The sequence below is a fragment of the Pleuronectes platessa genome, chromosome 2 (assembly GCF_947347685.1).
Source record: "Pleuronectes platessa chromosome 2, fPlePla1.1, whole genome shotgun sequence".
Taxonomy (NCBI): domain Eukaryota; kingdom Metazoa; phylum Chordata; class Actinopteri; order Pleuronectiformes; family Pleuronectidae; genus Pleuronectes; species Pleuronectes platessa.
The window spans coordinates 2407777-2427664 of record NC_070627.1 but is presented as its reverse complement, the minus strand read 5'-3'; the positions used below and the strand labels follow the sequence as shown (position 1 = coordinate 2427664).

Sequence of the window (19888 nt, the reverse complement as noted above, 5' to 3'; positions counted from 1 at the left end):
GTTAGCCTGATAACCTCATATTCTGTGGTATATTATAAGCACAGGGCTTGGTTTGAGTACTAATCCAAATTAACCTCATGTGGTTATCATACCTGATGTTGTATTTTCCTAATTCTTCATCTATATGAGTTTGTATTTAGAGGTGTGGGATTCAAATGCTCGACTCGGAGACAGAGATGATAATTAATCAGTTTTACTGGAACATTATGTACAAGGAGTGGCAGTCCAGTAACAAGCAAACGATTCCGATGAGTGTCAGGCAGTAGCAGGGGTCGGTAAAGATCCAGTCAAGGGTCGGTACATGGGTAGACAATAGATCAGGCAGAGGCACAGACAGTGAAGAGGCAGAAGCAGAGTCGGTTACAAGGTCCGGGGTAGGAATCACTGGAAGTCTACTAATCATGGGAATCGCTGGAACGCTTGAAACACGGGTAAACAAAGACGAACTGGCAAAGCGACACAGGAACACACAGACTAAATACACCAGGTGATGAGGAACAGGTGCAAACAATGGGGGATAATCAACTAGTAGATAATCAACTAGTCTAAAACGAGAGGCGAGGTGAGTAAACAATAACAACACAGAACAGAAGAATAAACGATAAATATCAGGCCAACCTAACCTTAATAATCAGGACTGGAGGTAACAGATACAAGCGCCCAGATTTTTTGCTGTACATTACCACTGTAGAAATATGGCTACCGGAGACGAAGATACAATCTTGCAACCATATCGTTTTGAACCAGAGTCAGGTGGGCCAAAGCCTGGCTGCGAGAGCCCCAGCGCTCCCAGTGGGAGCAGTGGGGAGCTGGAGCTGGCGCAGCAGCAGCATCCATTCACACTGTCGAGTCAACGTTTAGAGGTGTCCCGGGGGTCTCCGCCTCGACGATCGGCATGTTTATGCCTCCACTTAGATGTCTGACGGGTAGCAGCAGCGAGCTAACACGCTCCCCCGGGGAGAGACGGTCTCCACCAGCCCGGGGAGAGGGTGGAGCGCGTTAGCTCGCGAGCTAATGCTAGCCGGGGAGCCGGGCCAACGGAGACGGGCCGTCTCTCCCCGGAGCCGATGAGATGATGGTGGGGGGATGGTCCAAGGCTATGTAGCGAGACTCCCTACAGGGGCATGGTTGGAAAATGACGTATTTCTGGGTCGTAAACCCATTCAATGCACTCTAGCGTATCGTTTCTGACATAGAGGATCCACAACAAATCGCGGGAGGTTTTTTTTCCCAGAGTTTTTGGCAAAGCAGACATGCCAGATACCCAAATTAACATGTAGAAGCACTACAAAAGTGGAATTTTCATAATATGTTGTGCAACATGAATCTGCAGGAACTTGTTGTTACAGTAATGTTGGCAGTCAGGGAGAGTTGGCAGTTGAGTGTCACACCCAGGTTCCCGGCAGTCGGATTCGGGGTTAACACAGAGTTAATAGTCAGGTCATGATCTCTTCTCTTTCAAAAACTACTTCAAACGTCCTCTGGGACCACATACGTCCAACAGTTATCCTGAAAATTCATCTAATTTAAAGGGATGATGGGGATTGACCCCATAATGTTTGGTTCACAGGAACAACAACTTTCCACTTGGCCACTATACCCATGTGTTAATAATTTCTGGGTACATTTACATACAGTGTGTACAAATCTATATTGATACGCAGGTCCAGCAACAATTGAGTTGAAAGACTGAACCCAGGAAAAGCTCAATAGTAATTAAAACATACTTAAAAGTCTCAACTTCTCACACAAGATAAACTGATAATATTGTTCAGGTTCATCATTTCTATTGATAGAATTTATGGATCTTGAAGGTTTTACTTGACACAGTTAGTGAGGGATTCCTTTTATAGGAATCCTGCTGGAAAATTATCTGTAAGAGCAAATTATCCTATCTGTAATTCAAGTAGTTGTAGTTCTGACGTCCAAGGTATTTGATGGATTTTTGATGTTAACTCTCTGGATTTCAGAACTTCAACAGGAATTCCAGGCTACAGGAGTTTTACAAGGTCCTATCAACGAACCACGATGGGAAGCTAGAATTCATCTCCACCATCGAAGGTACCTTTCCTTCCTGAACTCGGAAATCTGAGTGTAGTTTGCTTTAAAATGACCGTGAGCACGAAGGTCCGAGCAGATGAATCAGTGTCATGTCGGAAAACATCAGAATGAAACCAAATCCACAACGAGTCCTAGAAGATCGAGACACGATCATCTCATAGAAAATAACTCTTTGTTTAATACTGACTGTAATGCCTCCGTGCATGAGTGAGGTGAGCTGACATTGTCTCTGGTGGTTTCCAGCCTACCAGTATCCAATTTATGGATTTCAGTGGCATCCGGAGAAAACCCCCTTCGAGTGGATCGACAAACCGGGGATGATTCACTCCACCGCTGCAATAAGAGTCTCCTTCTACTCTGGCAGCTTCTTCGTCTCTGAAGGTAACACCAGGGATCTCATTTAGATCCACACCCAATTGTTCAAAGAGATTCACTCTCTACATGTTTTCGCCTGTAACACAGTCGTCAACATAAAGGAAAAACCAGCAGCTGCTGAAGTCAAATAAATCCTCATCACCATGTTCAGCTTTTTCTTCCTTTTGTTCACTTCCTGTCTCACTTCCCTTCCAGCCAGGAAGAGCAACCATCGTTTCCCGAGTCAGGAGGAGGAAGAGAGAGCGCTCATCTACAACCTCTTTCCCGTCTTCAATGGCATGAAGTCCATCTTCATTCAGAACTATTACTTTCATTGATGATGAACCCGTCACTGGAGGGAAATCTTCAACCTGATGGAGTCAGTGACATTGAAACCTCAAATGTAACAATTAGCAACTTTAGCTGATTTGCTCAGTATTATGTGAATGCGCTGATAATTTGTTTACATTTTGAAATCATGAAAACAAATAAGAATCAACCAGATTTAAGCTCCAATATAAATTAAGATCATCCATATACTGCCACACATCTCATGTTGTTCCTATGTAATATTATCCCATAACATTACCTCTGCTAATCGATTACATTTGAATCCAGGCTTGTTTGTTAGTTTGCAGGATTACGCAAATACTACTGAGCCAATTTAAAGGAAGGTTGTTGGAGGGATGTGGAACGGATCAGGGAAAAACTTTTTACATTTTAACCTTTGTTGACGAAAAATGTTCATATATGAACCTGATGTGCAGATACCAGTCTTAAACTGAGTCTGAGTACAAAGTGTGTTTGTATGTGTCGGCACGAGTGAGCAAAGGAGACATACAGATGTTTCCTGTTGTTATTGTGTTATATCGTGAACACAAACAAATCAACGAGAAGAAAAGAAATATCTTAACTTCAGAGTCAATCTGCAGCGGCTCAGATGACGTCAGCTGAAGTTCCTTCATATGTTCCCTGGAAGGATCTTTGTTCACAGTGTAGGTGTTGCATGTTTGGATGTATGGAGGACCATCCATGACTTGGGTATAAATAAATAAATAAATGTATAAATAAATACATAAATAAATAAATTAATAAATAAATAAAAAAGGAAATAAATACATATTAAATAAATAAATACGTTAATAACGACATAAATCGATAAATAAATGTCTTAAATATATTTGCACATTTATTTATTTATTCCCTGATTTATTTTTCGATTTGCAGTGTCCTTATGCTAATGAGAAAGGCGGGCCTAACCGCAGTCCCATGCAGGATTGGTCACTGGAGTGTAATGATCCAGCCCTACTACTTCTGCCTCTCAATGCTGGTGTCCAGTAGCTGTCTGCAGCGTCGAGCCAGTTCACACTTAAAATGAACTAGTTCAAGTTCACAGGTTAGTTAAGGTTATTCTTTATTGGGATGATTTAGGTGTCAGTAGTCCTGACTGTGAGCGTCTCGTGTTCTACTGAGCACAAGGAGCGAGCCGAGAGGAGAAGGGGGAAACAGAAACTCCAGCTCGGTACAAACCACCTGCAGCTTCTGCTCTGATCATGAAGCAGCTGATCTCTGAGCAGATGTGACCAGAGAAACTCTGTGTTTCCACTGTTCTACCAATTCACTGAACGGCTGATTCACGGTGAAGAGCTCAGGTCTCAGTCACTGCGTGTGTCTGTGAGCGAGTCTGTGGCGCAGCGCGGGGGCCTGTGTGTGTGTGTGTGTGTGTGTAGCTCAGTTGACCAATCCTGCTCCAGACTGAGGTAAGGCCCGCCCTTCTCATTAGCATAAGGACACTGAAATGTGGAAATAAATAAATGTGGAAATAAACTTAAGACAGTGATTCATTTAATTCTGCATTTATTTCAACTTTTTATTTATTTCCACATTTCAATTGATGCGGTCACACCGGTTCCTAAATCGTTCCACTTAAGATCAGATCACAAAATCCACATGTAATACTAGGTGTGTAGTGGAATTCATCTAAACCCTGATTTAAAGGCATGGATGGGAATCGAACCCATGATCTTTGGTTTACGAGACCAACGCCTTACCACTTGGCCACCACGCCGATGTGAAGGGTATATACAGTAGATTCATGTGATGGTTTTCATCTATGAGACCAGAGCAGTTTAGTCCAGACATCGATTAATGATGATGTTTTCATAACTGGGTTGAGATATTTGAGATATTGATCAGCCATCTATAAAAAAAAACAATAAACTGACTTTGAGCAATAACTTGTTTCGTTGTCCCCACACATTCAAACATTATATCATTTTCTCTTGTGAAAGAATTCTGCCAAAGTGAAAACAAATATATGAATATATATGAATATGAATAAATAAACAAGTCAAACAAAAACGATTTTTTTTTTTTTTGGTGATTTTGCTAAAACCACAAAATGATCACTGCAAACTAACAATGCACTAATTTTGTGAGTTTATAATATTAACCAGTTGGATTGATAGATTGATGACATAATAGAAGTTGATTGTTTGGTCATTAAAAGAAAGGAAGTCCAGTAAACATCAAAAATCCAATTTCCTCTCTTAGTTTAAAATTTAAAACCCAGACAGAGAAATGAAGGAAAGGCAGAACATTTATATTACTGTAAAAAAACTATTATCCTGTTGTATGAAGATGGTTTCCTGTCCTCCTGAAGTGATACTGTAGTTTTCCATTGGGCAAATACTTGCGAGGTCCTCCACTAGATGGCAGCATGATACCATTGAATGTTCATGTTTCCAGTTTGATGCGCTCAGTTAATTTCACTGGTTTCTTGCCATCGTTCTTTGTTCTCCTGCCCTGAGGAGTTTTGTTTTGGTGGAGTTTTGGATTTCAGGCTTGCAAACATTAAAACGTGAGATGATGTTGGAGCAGATAAACACGGAGGAAGGAAAGAAACCTGACGCAGCAGAGAACGAGTGAAGGAATCCGGTGAATCAAGAAGTTCTGCGGCTAAAAGAACAAATCACAGCAACAGCTTCTACTGGAGAAGATGAGCCGATGGAGAAGGAGGAGGGTTTAAATACTGCAGCAGCTGATGAGACGATGAGAAGCAGGGGTGGAACCTGCAGGTGAGGCCACAAACACACACACACAGACACACAGGCACACAAACACACACACACGTACACACACACAGTTCCACAGATTAGCTCCTGGGCCTCTTTAGATTGGTCAGAAAAGGCTAATTTGTCTAATTCTCGATCATTGGACATATCTGTGATCATCAGAATTCAATCGGGGCCCTTGTGCAGATGTGAGCAGCGGGACATTTGAGTCCACAGAGACAGTCTCCAGAAGTGGACCATCGATACGTAGGTCAGAAGCCTAAACACACGTCACACGCTTCTTGCATAAATTTATTTTCCTGACTTTTTCACGGTGTTCATGTGTTTTTCAGCCCGTTTTCCTATGTTTGCATGTGTTCCCACATATGTAGTTTGTACGTCCGCAGTCCGAGTGCTAGTCCAACAGGCCCCGCCCATGTGTGTCCTAAAGTAAGACCAGGGCCTTAAACCTGTTTGCCTGATCAAGCTGAAACCACCTCATGTCAATTACATTCAAGTCTAACTTCTCAAGATCCCCGGAGAACGAGTCTATAGACCTGCAATTTGTTTTGCGGTGGACGGTGGAGGTCCAGATGATGCTGGACTCAAAGAACCCGTGGTCCTCTCGGTCCAGTGTAAAGGATTACTAATATAATAATAAGTGTCAGGAAGAAACCTAACTATTAGCTTGAGAATATTTCACATCAGAACTGTTAACCGCAGCATTTTATTAAACAACTGTTAAATAAAATGTTGGAATAAGTTTCATGCAAAGTTCTTTTTTTCGCGGAGTTATATTTGTCTTTTGCATGAAAGTACTCGGTTAAATACTGTGTTTACGAGAGTTGCAACTCGAGCTGCAGCTTTACTCTCTCTCTCTCTCTCTCTCTCTCTCTCTCTCTCTCTCTCTCTCTCTCCCTCTCTCTCTCTCTCTCTCTCTCTGAAGAGCCACCAGCTGATTCATCCCCACTGTAATAACATCATTTAATTAGCACGTGTCATCACGGAGCTTCATTCAGAACTTATTTAGTTATGATGAACCCTCATTTTCCTCTGTATCAAACCCGCTCTGCTGATCCGACCTTGAGTCGTGTGTAACCACGTCTTTAAGCCTAATAAAGGTTTTTTAGTTTCACTCCACTGAACACGTGTCATACGTGAAAAAAGACCCGAGGTCTAATGATTCAAAGACTCGTTTGAGGCTGAGCTCTCCGCATCCCCCCCCCCCCCCCTTTGGTAATGCATCTATTAAAATGCTTTTCACACAGATGTTGTATCGCAGAATTTAATGAACGAGGCTCAGTGTTTGTAATTAAATAATGGATCAGAGTAAGAACTGCAACCACTTTTAATATTTGTTCTCTGAGACCCGTTGATTACACAGAGGTTTTCTCTCTCTTCGGTTCATGGAGTAACTCAATTTCAGTCTGAGGCACAAGGACGCACGCGATCCAATCAGAACATTAGCAGTTTATTAAGTGATGGAGTGTTGTGTGCAGTGATGGTGCTGCGGGCGGAGTCATCGACATCACACATGCTTCACTGTGGAGCTGCACCCGAGTCTCACCTCTGGAATCCTCAACACACAAACATGCAAACTGCTCCTCACATGTACTACACACTAGCAGCCACACACAGAGTAATTCCTATCATCATCATCATCATCATCATCATGAGGATGATCGTCATCTTCCTGGCAGCAACATTCATCTTCACACCTCATTAACCACAAGACAAGGATGTCAGGATCATCTGAGCGCACACGAGCACGTATACACACACACACAGTTGTGTAGGATATCACACAAAATACACACCCGTATATACATATGCACAAACACAAACTAGGAGACACACACCTGCAGTGCAGAGTGTGTTGTGTGGATCCATAATGTCCCAGCCCATCATTAACCATGTAACATCACTGCAGCTGAGCCTGTATAACACAACTTCATCATTATACATCATGGCGTCTTGACATGATGCTAATACATTGTATTAGCAGGATATTGTCAGAACTGACGCACAGAAAAACACACACTTATATCTTATCATTTTGAGTTGGTGTTTGTTAGAGAGGCCTGGTGGAGCAGTTACATCTTATCGGTCATAATTAAAACTCATTTCTGTGCTGGAAAACCTCAGAGTTTTATTATCGCTCTGTGTCTCAGGGTCATTGTGAAAACACCGACTGTAAAAGAGGAGCAGATGAAGGACCCGGCTCCATTTCTCATATGTCGGAACAAAAACACCTGCTATGAGAAAGTATGAATAAAAAGGTGCAGGCTGGGGTCAGGTGTCTCGAATCGGAGCCTTACGCTGGGCTCACATGGTTTATGAAATGTTGTGACCTGTAAATCATCTGTGATATAATAGAAGCCAAAGGAGCCGGAGCAGTCGGACTAATTTCCGAGAAGAAGAAGCTAAAGTTTGTTGCTCGAACAAAGGAGAAATGTGTTTCCTGCACATGAAGCAACATGTCCTGGTTTTACTTCCTTTCAAATACATGTTCTTCTTTTCTCTTTATCGACAGGACACCTGAAGTGTGAAGGGGGCAGGGCAGTGAAGAGGACTTAAAGACTTATCTGAAGAACAATAAACAAACAATCTTCTGAGAATGCAGAGGACGATCACAAACCTAAACAACAAACACCACAATGTTAATTAAAGTTTATGCCAAATGGAAACTTCTGCCCACTTCCCTCTCTCTTCTCTTTCTCTCGGAGACGTTGTAAATTCCAGGCCGATTTTTTACTTCACCTCTAAACTGACCGACAGCTTCAGGTCCACCTGCTTCACTGCTTCAGTATTTCAGCCTGAGCTCTGCTGCTTCTCTAAATTATCAGTCTGAGCAGAGACCACACTGAGATTAGCAGAAGCTCCCCGCTGTTTGTCCTTGGCCTATTCTTCAATTAGCTTCACATTCCCACCAGGTTTAGGTCCTCAGTCCAAACAGGCACACATCCCACAGGAGGAGCAGGGTCGAGATCCAGGGGCCTGAACAACTGAATCAAACCCTGAACAATGGACAAGCAGCTGCAGCATTTTCTACTGAGTCCGGAGCCCTTGTTAATTATTCAGATAAGTGGCGAGGGAGCGATAAAGCGTAACTTAAAAAGCAGAACAAGAGGACAGGTGAAAAGAAAGGTAGAGATGGACTGAAGAGTTTCTGTAGAAGCCGGAGTGTAAAAAGAACAAGTAGATCAGTGTTCAGTCATTTCTGTTTTCTGTGGAGGTCGTTGGAAAGTGACAGAGCTGCTCTGTGTGTATATTTAATATTCTGCTCCTCAGCTTCGACCCACGAGAAAGACGTGTGGTTAGTTCACTTTGAAGATATAAAAATGCAACAATTCTTCATTAAAATCTTTTAAAACAACCAAATCTATGTAAAACATTATGAAGAATGTTTCCAACAATGTTCAAACTCAGACAAATCCTCATTTTAATCAAGCTAACGGGAAGTTTAATTTATACTTGCATCATTTCCTCTAAACCTGGGTCTTTGTGTGTCTCTGCTATAAATTCAAACAACATATGAGGAAGGATTAGCACACAGCTAGCCACTTAGCCAGTCGGATGTTTTTTCCTTCCACAGTTTATATTGCTCACTCGCCATGGATCAGGATTACTCATCGTGGTGAAGAACTCCCATGATCCCACGCTGCCTCACGACGTCATCAAACGAGGTCGACTGTTTTTATTGGGAGTCCCCTAGTGGCCGAAGTCACATGTCACACAATCAACACAAAGCTAATTTTCCGCGTGATGAGCAAACATATACAAAATCAATAGAAAGGAGCTCTGGCTTGTTCAGGGAACTGATTTCTTTAAGTGATATGTGTTGTGTTTGAATTTGAAGGGACTGTTGAGAAATGAATTCAATTGAGTTCCATTCTAGTTAAATAAGTAATCGCAGGGATAAATCCAACTTATCTATTGAAAACATTTGACCTATAACGTAGAGTTTTTGCTTGTAATCCAGATTTACTCCCTGTTTCCCCCCAGTTACACTTCAAATCATGGTTTGTTTCATTGTCACAAATTCTGACCACACACTTCAAGCTGCTCTGGGAAAAAAAATACAGCATCTGTCAAATACCATAAACGCTTCAGTTCATTTAAGTCCAACGTGCACTGAACCTCCGACAGAGGCTCAGCATGAAGTGACAAAATGGACCTGCTAGAAAGAAAAAATAAATAATTGTGCTGTCCACAGGTTTGATGAGCAATGCTGCACCGGTGTTACTTGGATTTGATTACACCCATTCGCTGCTTCCCAGTAATGGAAAGTTTAATTTGAGAAACTGCAGGAAGACACATCCCCAAAAATGATGTTTGGAGAACGGCTGGGAGCTTCACGGTGCTGGATGATTTGCTCCACAGTCATTTTTATTAAAGTGTTTGGTTGCTTTATGTGCAAAAGCCTATAAAGTATAATAAAGAAGCGAAAACTATTATTATTTGCGGGTTTAGAATGCTCACGCTGCTCAGCTCTATGCAATCACTGCTCCCATAAAGGGAGTTGACCCATAAACCTGCTGTCTCTATGAAGAAGGAGCTCGGTTATAATGGTGCGTTCACACCAAATGGGATTTTTCATGACAAGTCAATAGAAAGATGCCAAATTTTACATCGTTCACTCGATTTGAAATGTTTGTACTTGCACTGCAATGTGTCGGAAAGCCAGACGGTGGAATTGTCTGAGCTGTGTGCGCCTCCTGGTGGCCTGGACCCACACACCACGGCCCTGTCTGGCGTTTCTCTGGCTGAAGAGCCGACCATCATCATCACCGTCCTTTTAATTTTGTATGTTGTATGGTATGTGTATGTTTTATCTCTTGGTGCAAAGCTGAAACAAAACACTGTGAAACTACTCAGTAATTAAATATTCTTCACAGCACCGACCTGCTTTTGTCCTGCGTCCGCACTTCAGAAAACAATACAACCTACAACAAGAATAAAAACAATACACAAAAAACTCTTTCCATATCGAATTCTGATTATTAAATAGATAATTCAAACTGTTTGAGTTGTAAGAACAAGCTCTGGGCTGAGGACATCAACAAAAAGCTGATTGGAGTCGGGAGCGATCGATGAATCAAGGTGTGGGTTAGACCTGCTTTGATTTAAAAAGAAAAACACACAAACCGTTTGAGTTTAATATTCAAACACCGGCTGAGCTGAAACATGAGTCACAGCAGAAAGAAACAACCTCCTGAGTTTATCTAGATTCTTAGAGGATCATGTCCTGAAGCTTTTCTTCATCTAAATCTATAGAACGACTTTGATCAAAGGACATCAGCTTTAGGGAACTTTCACAATTACCTTGTTTGGTCCATTCAGTGTGTGAAAGGTGTCGTAACAAACCAATCAAAACCAAGTATAGGTAGACCACGCCCACGCAGACAATATAATATAGTCCCTAAATTAAAAAGTGAAACCAAAACTAACAGATGGAGCAAACACATGAACCTTGGTTGAGACTGAGCAGATGGAACGGCCTCAACAAAGCTGTTCAGACGAGTAAACCCTGAGATCAGCTGAATAAGAAACATATGTGAACCCTCAGATCTGATCTGCACTCGAGGAGCTCGTCTGAGGTTGTTATTGGTGTAAAAATGGCAAAAAAAGTTAGAATAAATCTAAAGAAATTCGTAGGAACCAGAACTAAACACACTGAGAAAGACAAAAAGAGAAAAGAGAGGGAGACAGTAAGTATGAGATTAGAGGAGGGATGAGAGAGGAGAGAGATTATTGGTAATTGAAAGATAAAATGGTAATCAACCAGCCGAGGCCAAATATTAGAGCTCTCCTTTTTCATTTGGGCGGCAGACACATGGGAGCGATGGCGAGAAGGAGAGCTAAGTGGTGGGAAGGACTCGGGGGGGAAATGGAGTGAGAGCACAAAGGGGAGAGGGAGAAAAGTGCGAGACACAACTGGAGAGGAGGAGAGAAAAGAGCGATCTGCTCAAATTTCACTTTTCTTCCACTCATCCCTCTTCATAATAGAACTGTCAAATCAACGTGGGGCTTAACGACGAACTGCTCCCCTGCCTCTCTCGCTCTCTTTTACTCTCTCCTGCTCTCCATCTGTTTATTACGCCGTTTTCTCCATCCTCGCTTTCCCTCTTCACCTTCTCTCACTAGAGCCCTGGTGACTTGCTCCTTGCTGCTGTTTGCATCTTGTGCTTTTATCTTACCCGATCGTAAACCCTTTATTTAGATCATGTATCAGTTGGATCAGATTAGAATATCGCTAAAAGACGGTTTTGCTTCCTTCAGTTTAACTTAAATCTTTCAGTCTCTTGTTTCCAATTGGTCCGAAGGAGATTAAATATGACAGATACACGTTTTTCCTGTTTTCTCTCGTCTCTGAACTGTGGGATAAAGTCTATGCAATGCTTTGACCTGCATCTATATACATATATAGATTGTTATGATGGGTTCCCTCAAATCTTAAAGGATCTGCTTTAGGAAGGGCTCGGTGGCCAAGTGGTAAGGCGTTGGTCTCGTAAACCAAAGATCATGGGTTCAATTCCCATCCGGGCCTTAAAGCAAGCAGATTGATGTCCTCATATGTGAACTCTAGCTTTAGCAAGTTGAACATTTGCCACAATACAGTTTATTCAAAGCCTTGACCTGCACCTACATATATATATAGATTGTTATGATTGGGTTCCATGAAATAAAATGTGAATTCTAGCTTAGAAGAATCACATTCAGAATTATTGACGATACAAATTCTGCATATTAGGAGCGAGATACAGAGATTAGTCACAATAAAACACATTAAAACATTCTGTTCATATTCAGGTTGATCATTTTAAGTTGTGTTATTATTTGAAAAGATTTTAATGCTCCAATGTTCAGAAAAACGAATGTCTTTCCTCAAACTGTCCTCTGCTGCTGCTCCTCTTTTGAGCCTCTGGCTGAAAGCTCCTGTCTCTTTAAGAAGCCCCTCCCACTTAGGCACAGTCTGCTCTGATTGGTCACCTGACCTAATCTGTTGTGATTGGTCAACTGCTTTCCCCCGAGCATGCTGGACTAGCCTTGATTCAGTTCAATATGATTTTTCTCCATTTTACTTCTAAAGCCCCAAATCAGAACAAACATCATCTCACAGCACTTTTCGGGTCGAGACCTCAATAAAGATAGAGAAATCCCACAGTTCCCACAACGAGCCCTTCGGGATCATACCCAGAGCCTTTAAGATTTCATGGAACCCAATCATAACAATCTATATATATGTATATAGGTGCAGGTTGCTTCAAGGTCCGGATGGGAATTGAACCCATGATCTTTGGCCAGAAAGCCCTTCAGACCCTATAAGATTTGGTTGAACTCAATATAACAATCTTTATATATGTATATAGGTGCAGGTCAAAGCTTTGAATAAACTGTATTGTGGCAAATGTTCAACTTGCTAAAGCTAGAGTTCACATTTGAGGAGATCAAACTGCTTGCTTTAAGGCCCGGATGGGAATTGAACCCATGATCTTTGGTTTACGAGACCAACGCCTTACCACTTGGCCACCGAGCCCTTCTATTTGGACCACAGACCCTTTAATATTTGATCGAACTCAATCATAACAATCTATATATATGTATATACAGTAGGTGCAGGTCAGAGCTTTGCATAGACTGTATCCCATAGTTCAGAGATGAGAGACAACAGGAAGAACGTTTATCTGTCATATTTAATCTCCTTCGGACAAATTGTTATTATGAAAACAATAACATTTCCGAGCGTGCATGGTTCAGATCCACTGGACAAATGTATCTGAAACACACTGAGAAGCTGCAGCCATCTCCCATTATCGCTCCATCACCACTCTGCCTCTCTTCCTGTTTGGATTGTGAACCTTAATTCCTTCTTCCTCTTTACCAGAGTGCGTCTCTGTCTTTCTCCTCCCCTCTGTTTGGTACATGGTCCTTAAACTGAGAGTTTACCCTGAAATGACTTTTTCCCACAGACCCGACTTAGCCATAACAAGCCGTCGGTTTTACAGGACATGAGTCTGCTGTTGCACGAAGACGCTGGTGTGTTTAACCTACGACCTCCAAGCAGCAGGATGATCCCTGTAACTGCCCCACCCTCCGTACTAAGATGATGAGAGGAGCAGGAGTGTGATCTTCTACCACTGCTCCCTCCTCCTGCTTTTCAATTCCTCTCTCTGTGGGTTCATGTGGCAAAAACACACGGAGGAATATTCTCTGTATGTCAGACTCACTGCTGCTCGCTCTGTTCAATAAGCTTCGCTGCAGGTTCTCTTGGGGAAAATGATTCGTCTCTCGCTCGTCCTCCGTTTGTTTTCACTGGGCTGACAAATGAAAGAACGCCGTCAAGGAATTGCCTCAGTTCTCCTCCTCTTTTTCTTTGCTGTCTTGTCCTCTCTGTCTTTTTGTCAAAAGCTCAAACATGATGAATGAAAAATGTAACTGCTAAAAATGCAGCTCAAACGTAAAAATGAATAGTAAAAAACAAACTTATTTAGAAAGAAACAAAAGAAAATGACTCACTAGTAGAACCACAGGCTCTTTAGACCTTCCACCCATGAGGCTAGTTTCTTTGTTGGGACGTTGCTCTCAGGAACTTCTGTAGCTTCCATTAAACGAGCTGAAGTTGTTTTCATGGTGAAGGTCATCTGTGCGTTTTCAAGACAAGAGGTTTGCGATACGCACGCAGCGCTACTTCCTTGACATCATTATTGATGTCAAATAGGCAGCAGGAGTTCTGCAGATCTCGTTGTTGACCTTGTTGATGACAGACAGGTTAAGTCAGAAGATAAACTCTGGCCAAGACCAGACGCATCTTTACCTCCAGGTGCAGATCAGTGCATAGACTCAACTTGCTAAAGCTAGAGTTGACATTTGAGGATATCAAACTTCATGTTTCTAGGCCCGGATGGGAATTGAACCCATGATCTTTGGTTTACGAGACCAACGCCTTACCACTTGGCCACCGAGCCATTCAGTATGACACCGACCCTTTAACATTTGATGGATCCCAAACACAACAATCTCTATATATGTATATAGGTGCAGGTCAAAGACTCAAGGCCTGGATGGGAATTGAACCCATGATCGTTGGTTTACGAGGCAATCTCTATATATATATAGAGGTGCAGGTCAAAGCTTTGCATAGACTGTGGCAAATGTTCAAATTGCTGAAGCTAAAGATCACATCTGAGGTTGCTTGACTCCTGCTTGCTTGACTCAAGGCTATGGGAATTGAACCCATGATCTTTGGTTTACGAGACAATCTATATGTATATAGGTGCAGGTCAAAGCTTTGGCTGTGGCAAATGTTCAACTTGCTAAAGCTAGAGTTGACATTTAAGGATATCGAACTTCATGTTTCAAGGCCCGGACGGGAATTGAACCCATGATCTTTGGTTTACGAGACCAACGCCTTACCACTTGGCCACCGAGCCCTTCAGTACCACACCGACCCTTTAAGATTTGATTGAACCCAAACACAACAATCTCTATATATGTATATAGGTGCAGGTCAAAGACTCAAGGCCTGGATGGGAATTGAACCTGTGATCTTTCCCGTCAAAGCTTTGCATAGACTGCGGCAAATGTTCAAATTGCTGAAGCTAAAGATCACATCTGAGGTTATCAACCTGCTTGCTTGACTCAAGGCCCGGATGGGAATTGAACCCATGATCTTTGGTTACGAGACAATCTATATGTATATAGGTGCAGGTCAAAGCTTTGCATAGACTGTGGCATATGTTCTACTTGCTAAAGCTAGAGTTGAGCCAGATTGATCAGTTTATTTAAAGAATTTACACCAAGATCAATGAAGACTTCTTTCAAAGAAAATATACCAACATACAAAGGTATGTTGACGCTAGTAAGGCATGGATGGGGATTGAACCCATGATCTTTGGTTTACGAGACCAACGCCTTACCACTTGGCCACCACACCTCCTCCACTTTATCTGAACAGGGATAACTGGTACATAATGTATGAAACAGTTGCATATGACATCTTGGCCACCATGCCGTAAGGGAGAGATTCTAGATTTCTGCTCATGGCTATAAATCTAGAGCAAAAGTCACAGGATCATTGGTCTATTTCTAAGTGTGATGCTTCGGTTTAAAGTGTTTTTATTTATGAATCTGGAAAATCTTGAATAGTCTACGATGTTGAGTCTGGATTTCTGCTGAAAGCCAGGATAGGATGATGAATAGTTGTGTTTGAATGGTTCTAACGGGTGTGATGGTTAAAGTACACCTGCGAGTGCTTCCTTTACACTTCTGAGGCATGGATGGGGATCGAACCCATGTTCTTTGGTTTACAAGACCAACGCCATACCACTTGGCCACCACGCCTTCTTTTAGCATTGCTTTTTCCACAAGAATCTCAGCAGCCTCGCACAAGTCAACTCATCAGGACATAAGAAGCTTTTCTTTTTGCTACAGAATCATCTGCTTAATCATTAACAGTGTTTCCTTTAGTGTGAATGAACAGAGCTGTAAAGGAAGATTCTTTGATTTTGCTCATATGCGATACCTGCTGCAGGTCATATCATATTTCATACGCCTGCTAGTTCCTGTCTGCACACTCAGCAGATGTGTGTGTGTGTGTGTGTGTGTCTGTGTGTGTGTGTGTTTCAAGTTCATCCCAGAGAGAGACCTGGGGATGAGAATTGGAACCAGGTTACTCATTCGTTTCAGAGGACTGGGATTGTGGGGAAGAAAAAAAAAAAAAACGAGAGGAGAGGAGAGTGTGGAAATGCTGAAATGGTAAAAAGATGGAAGAGAGGGAAATGGAGCGAACAAGGTGGATAAGTCAGGATGTGGTGAGGAGGACGACATCGTGAAGAGGAGGGAAGAAAGGGAAATGGAAATGGGAGATGGAGTGGAAATCAAAGCTGAAAGTGGGGGAGAAAAGGTGGAGGGAACATATGCAGGGAGGAGGAGGAGGAGGAGGAGGAGGTGGAGGTGGAGAAAGGAGGAAGGAGTGAAAAGTGACAAGCTGAAGGAATCAGTGGCGCATTCAGCCGGAATGAATGAACCATTTCTCTTAGTTCCGTCCATTTTCTCGTCCAATTATCAATTACCAGAAGATTTAGATGCACAAGGGTCTCATATTTTTCTACCCCCTGCCTGTAAGAGACACTTCTGCTGTGTGAGGTTATTACTATTAGGAGGTGATGAATATTTATCTTTTCTTTCAGAAGGTGAGAAGAGGAGCTGCAGCAACGTATGATATATGGATAGTACTGTTGATGTTGTATAAATCTATAAGTATAAGTAAGTAGTGTTTTCCTACTAGAGGCAGTACAACCATATAAACACGAGTCCTTCTATTAGCGGCTGGCCTTCCTCCTCCGCTCCGGACCCGTCTCCTGTCTTCACAGATCATTAAAGGGAGGGACGGGTGAGAGGACGGACAGATCACTGGATGGACGGGTGAAAGGATGAGACAAACATAAACACACCCCAGTGAACACGCCTCCTCCCCCATCGTCTCATTTCTCTGACACAACAGAGGGAATCTTCATCTTACTGTGTTTGTGTGTCTGTTAGTGTGTGAGTGTGAAGCCAACATCAGTTTTATACATTTGATAATCTCACATAGGAATGCAAAAATAATATATTTGACCATAATGTTACTGCTGATATTTGAAATACATGAAACTAAACACAACTGTACTCCTTTAACATAACAATAAGGGATACGTTACATAACAATAAATCAATAAACTGTAATCATTTCTTAACAGCAATATTAAGATTAAGTGAAACTAGAATTTATCATGTAAAATTTTAAATATCTGCATTTTTTCAAGTTACAAATTAATTATGTCTTAGTTCTTCTCTCGGTGCTGATTCCAGGCCTCTTTTGGTTAAGAGGAAAACACCATGTAAACAAACAGTGAGGAAACATAATATTATAATCACCAACTGTGTGTGTGTGTGTGTGTGTTTGTGTGTGTGTGTAGGCCTTAAGGGTAGTCGTGATAATACAATGCAAACAGCGTCCATTATTGCCGTATCAAACCTCATGACACGTGGGAGAGGAGACATGCTGGCCTCATGTTGGGCTGTTATATGACTTTACACACACACACACACACACACACACACAGACACTCTCTCCCTCTAACCAAGCCTCCCCCCATTTGCACATGCACACACATTCCCACACATTTGCATCACACTGTGCTTTTGTATAAAACATAAACACGCAATTACTGACAGGCCTCCTGCCGTGGCTGGTATTTGTTGCGTTTCCTCTCTGAACTGCAGAGGGCTGCAGCACCAGCTCGACAATCTAATGAACACACTCACACACAGCAGTGGGGAACATCTTTCATATTTGTTGACAGTTATTGCCGTGCAATTAGTCCGCGCAGACGTTGGGTTTAATTGTATTTTCACATAACAGAATGAATGTTGTGGTCTAGAGTTTTTATTCTGGACAACACAGAGTGTAATACAACAACACAAACAACAACACAACATGAGGCAACGTGTTCCAACGTGAAAACATTGTACTCCCTCTAAGACAATAGCTGTTTTCTTTTCAAAATGTTGAATAAACTATAAAGTGTCTGACCAACATGTTTGGTTCCAGAACGACATCAATCATCATTGTTGTTCTGCAAACTCAGACACTTCATGGTCATTACTGCCAAGTACGACACCTGATAATTTCACACTAATAAAATATGGTTCTCATAAAGGTAAATATTACATATATATAGAAATATCTATGTATACTTATTTAAATATCCCTCAGCTTCCCCCCAGAGCTTTGTTTCACTGCCACACATTGAACTCCTACCTGCTCAGTCACTTTGAAACAGCAGCAGTGTCTTCGAGGTAAAAAGGAATGACTTGTGTGTGTGTGTGTGTGTGTGTGTGTGTGTGTGTGTGTGTGTGTGTGTGTGTGTTTGTCCTCCAGATGGACCTGAACATAGTGAGGAAGGTGTCCCTGCCAGAGGCTCTGGGTGAGGACAGATCGTAACAGCTTTCACACAAACACCCTGAAACCTGCTCGGATATTACAAGGCCATGAAAGGTTTCCAGGCATCTGCTGCCTTTGTGTGTGTGTGTGTCTGTCTCTGTGTTTGTGTGTGTGTGTGTGTGTGTGTGTGTGTGTGTGTGTGTGTGTGAGTGTCATACATGTCCTGACTATATCTGTGTGTGACAAGGACAAAGTCTGTCTATTTAGAGAAAATCATACTTCAATAGAGTCTGTGTTTCTCTCTGTGTGTGTGTGTGTGTATGTGTGTGTGTGTGTGTGTGTGTGTGTGTGTGTGTGTGTGTGTGTGTGTGTGTGTGTGCATGTCTAATTCCTCCTCTGTTTACATGTGAATCTACATGTAAATTAAGAAGTTGATTTATTTGTTTTTATCATTGTTACATGGTCATAATTTACATGTATTGGAAATTAATGGCGATGATTACCCCAATTTAAAGATGTCCATGTCGTCGTAGAAGTAGAATTCTCTTCAAGAGTCCTAGAACAAAACAAAAATTTATATCATTCCATATAATGAACAGAGAATGGAATTTGATATCAGTATTAAAAGACGAAAAGCTAAATATTAAATTTGAATCTGTTTGGAAAGACATCAAGGAATATATACATCATCTTAATAGAAACAGGACTAAAGAAAATCATACAATTTTAGTTTTATTTGTTTCCAATCTACTGCTCAGTCCAGTAGGTGGCGGTAATGCATCTATGAGGATGTTTGCCAACCACCAATAAACACCAGAAGAAGAGGCTTAGGTCTTAACCTGGAGCAGAAAGAAGAACTCACGGCAGAGAACTGAAAACAAAGAGAAGTTTTGAAAAATGAATTGTCAAGTTGCTTGAGAATGTTTTCTGAACCTGAACATCTGCTGGTGATGTGTGTGAAACTCCAGATGTTCGTCTCTGATCCTCACACATTGTGATGGGACTCGAACCTGCAGCTCTTCCTGTAAATAAGATTATTATTATTATTATTATTATTATTATTATTATTATATCAGTGCAGCAGGACGGTGAAGAATCACATCTGTAATATTTGAGCTCAGCTTCTAATCCACTTTCTCACCTTCTGTTACCAACAACCACAACCACCTGTCCCGTTAGTAAGTATTTATTTACTTTCTTTATTGTATTTCTATTCATTATTTACTCATTACATGTTTAAAACATGTATTTGACACCAACTTCAACTAATGCAAGGGGATGTCACTGTGGTGCAGTGGTTGGCCACCTCACAGCATGAAGGTGCTGGGTTCGATCCTCTCTGTCATGTCTCTGCGTCGGGTTTTCTATGAATACTCCGGCTTCCACGGTCCAGAGTTAAGCAGATTTGGGTTAACTGGTGACTCTGAGGTGTGAGTGGGATGGTTTGTCTCTTTATGTGATGGACTGGCAATCTGTCCAGGGTCCCCCCCCC

At 41.8% G+C, this 19888-nt stretch overlaps 1 long non-coding RNA gene and 7 other non-coding genes across 8 annotated transcripts; 2 read left to right on the top strand and 6 right to left on the bottom strand.

Moving 5' to 3' along the window:
- Positions 1–3733: 3733 nt before the first annotated feature.
- LOC128460464 (uncharacterized) lies at positions 3734–8155 on the top strand. The gene is made up of 3 exons (XR_008342216.1): positions 3734–3811; positions 5245–5492; positions 8002–8155. It is a non-coding gene; the product is annotated as an uncharacterized LOC128460464 (long non-coding RNA).
- Positions 4412–4483, bottom strand: trnat-cgu (transfer RNA threonine (anticodon CGU)). The gene has a single exon. It is a non-coding gene; the product is annotated as a tRNA-Thr (tRNA).
- A 3791-nt stretch (positions 8156–11946) lies between the features above and the next one.
- trnat-cgu (transfer RNA threonine (anticodon CGU)) lies at positions 11947–12018 on the top strand. Its single transcript has one exon. It is a non-coding gene; the product is annotated as a tRNA-Thr (tRNA).
- A 918-nt stretch (positions 12019–12936) lies between these two features.
- Positions 12937–13008, bottom strand: trnat-cgu (transfer RNA threonine (anticodon CGU)). The gene has a single exon. It is a non-coding gene; the product is annotated as a tRNA-Thr (tRNA).
- A 1357-nt stretch (positions 13009–14365) lies between these two features.
- trnat-cgu (transfer RNA threonine (anticodon CGU)) lies at positions 14366–14437 on the bottom strand. Its single transcript has one exon. It is a non-coding gene; the product is annotated as a tRNA-Thr (tRNA).
- A 393-nt stretch (positions 14438–14830) lies between these two features.
- On the bottom strand, positions 14831–14902 carry trnat-cgu (transfer RNA threonine (anticodon CGU)). Its single transcript has one exon. It is a non-coding gene; the product is annotated as a tRNA-Thr (tRNA).
- Positions 14903–15333: 431 nt separating this feature from the next.
- trnat-cgu (transfer RNA threonine (anticodon CGU)) lies at positions 15334–15405 on the bottom strand. The gene has a single exon. It is a non-coding gene; the product is annotated as a tRNA-Thr (tRNA).
- A 335-nt stretch (positions 15406–15740) lies between these two features.
- trnat-ugu (transfer RNA threonine (anticodon UGU)) lies at positions 15741–15812 on the bottom strand. The gene has a single exon. It is a non-coding gene; the product is annotated as a tRNA-Thr (tRNA).
- Between the last annotated feature and the right edge of the window lie 4076 nt (positions 15813–19888).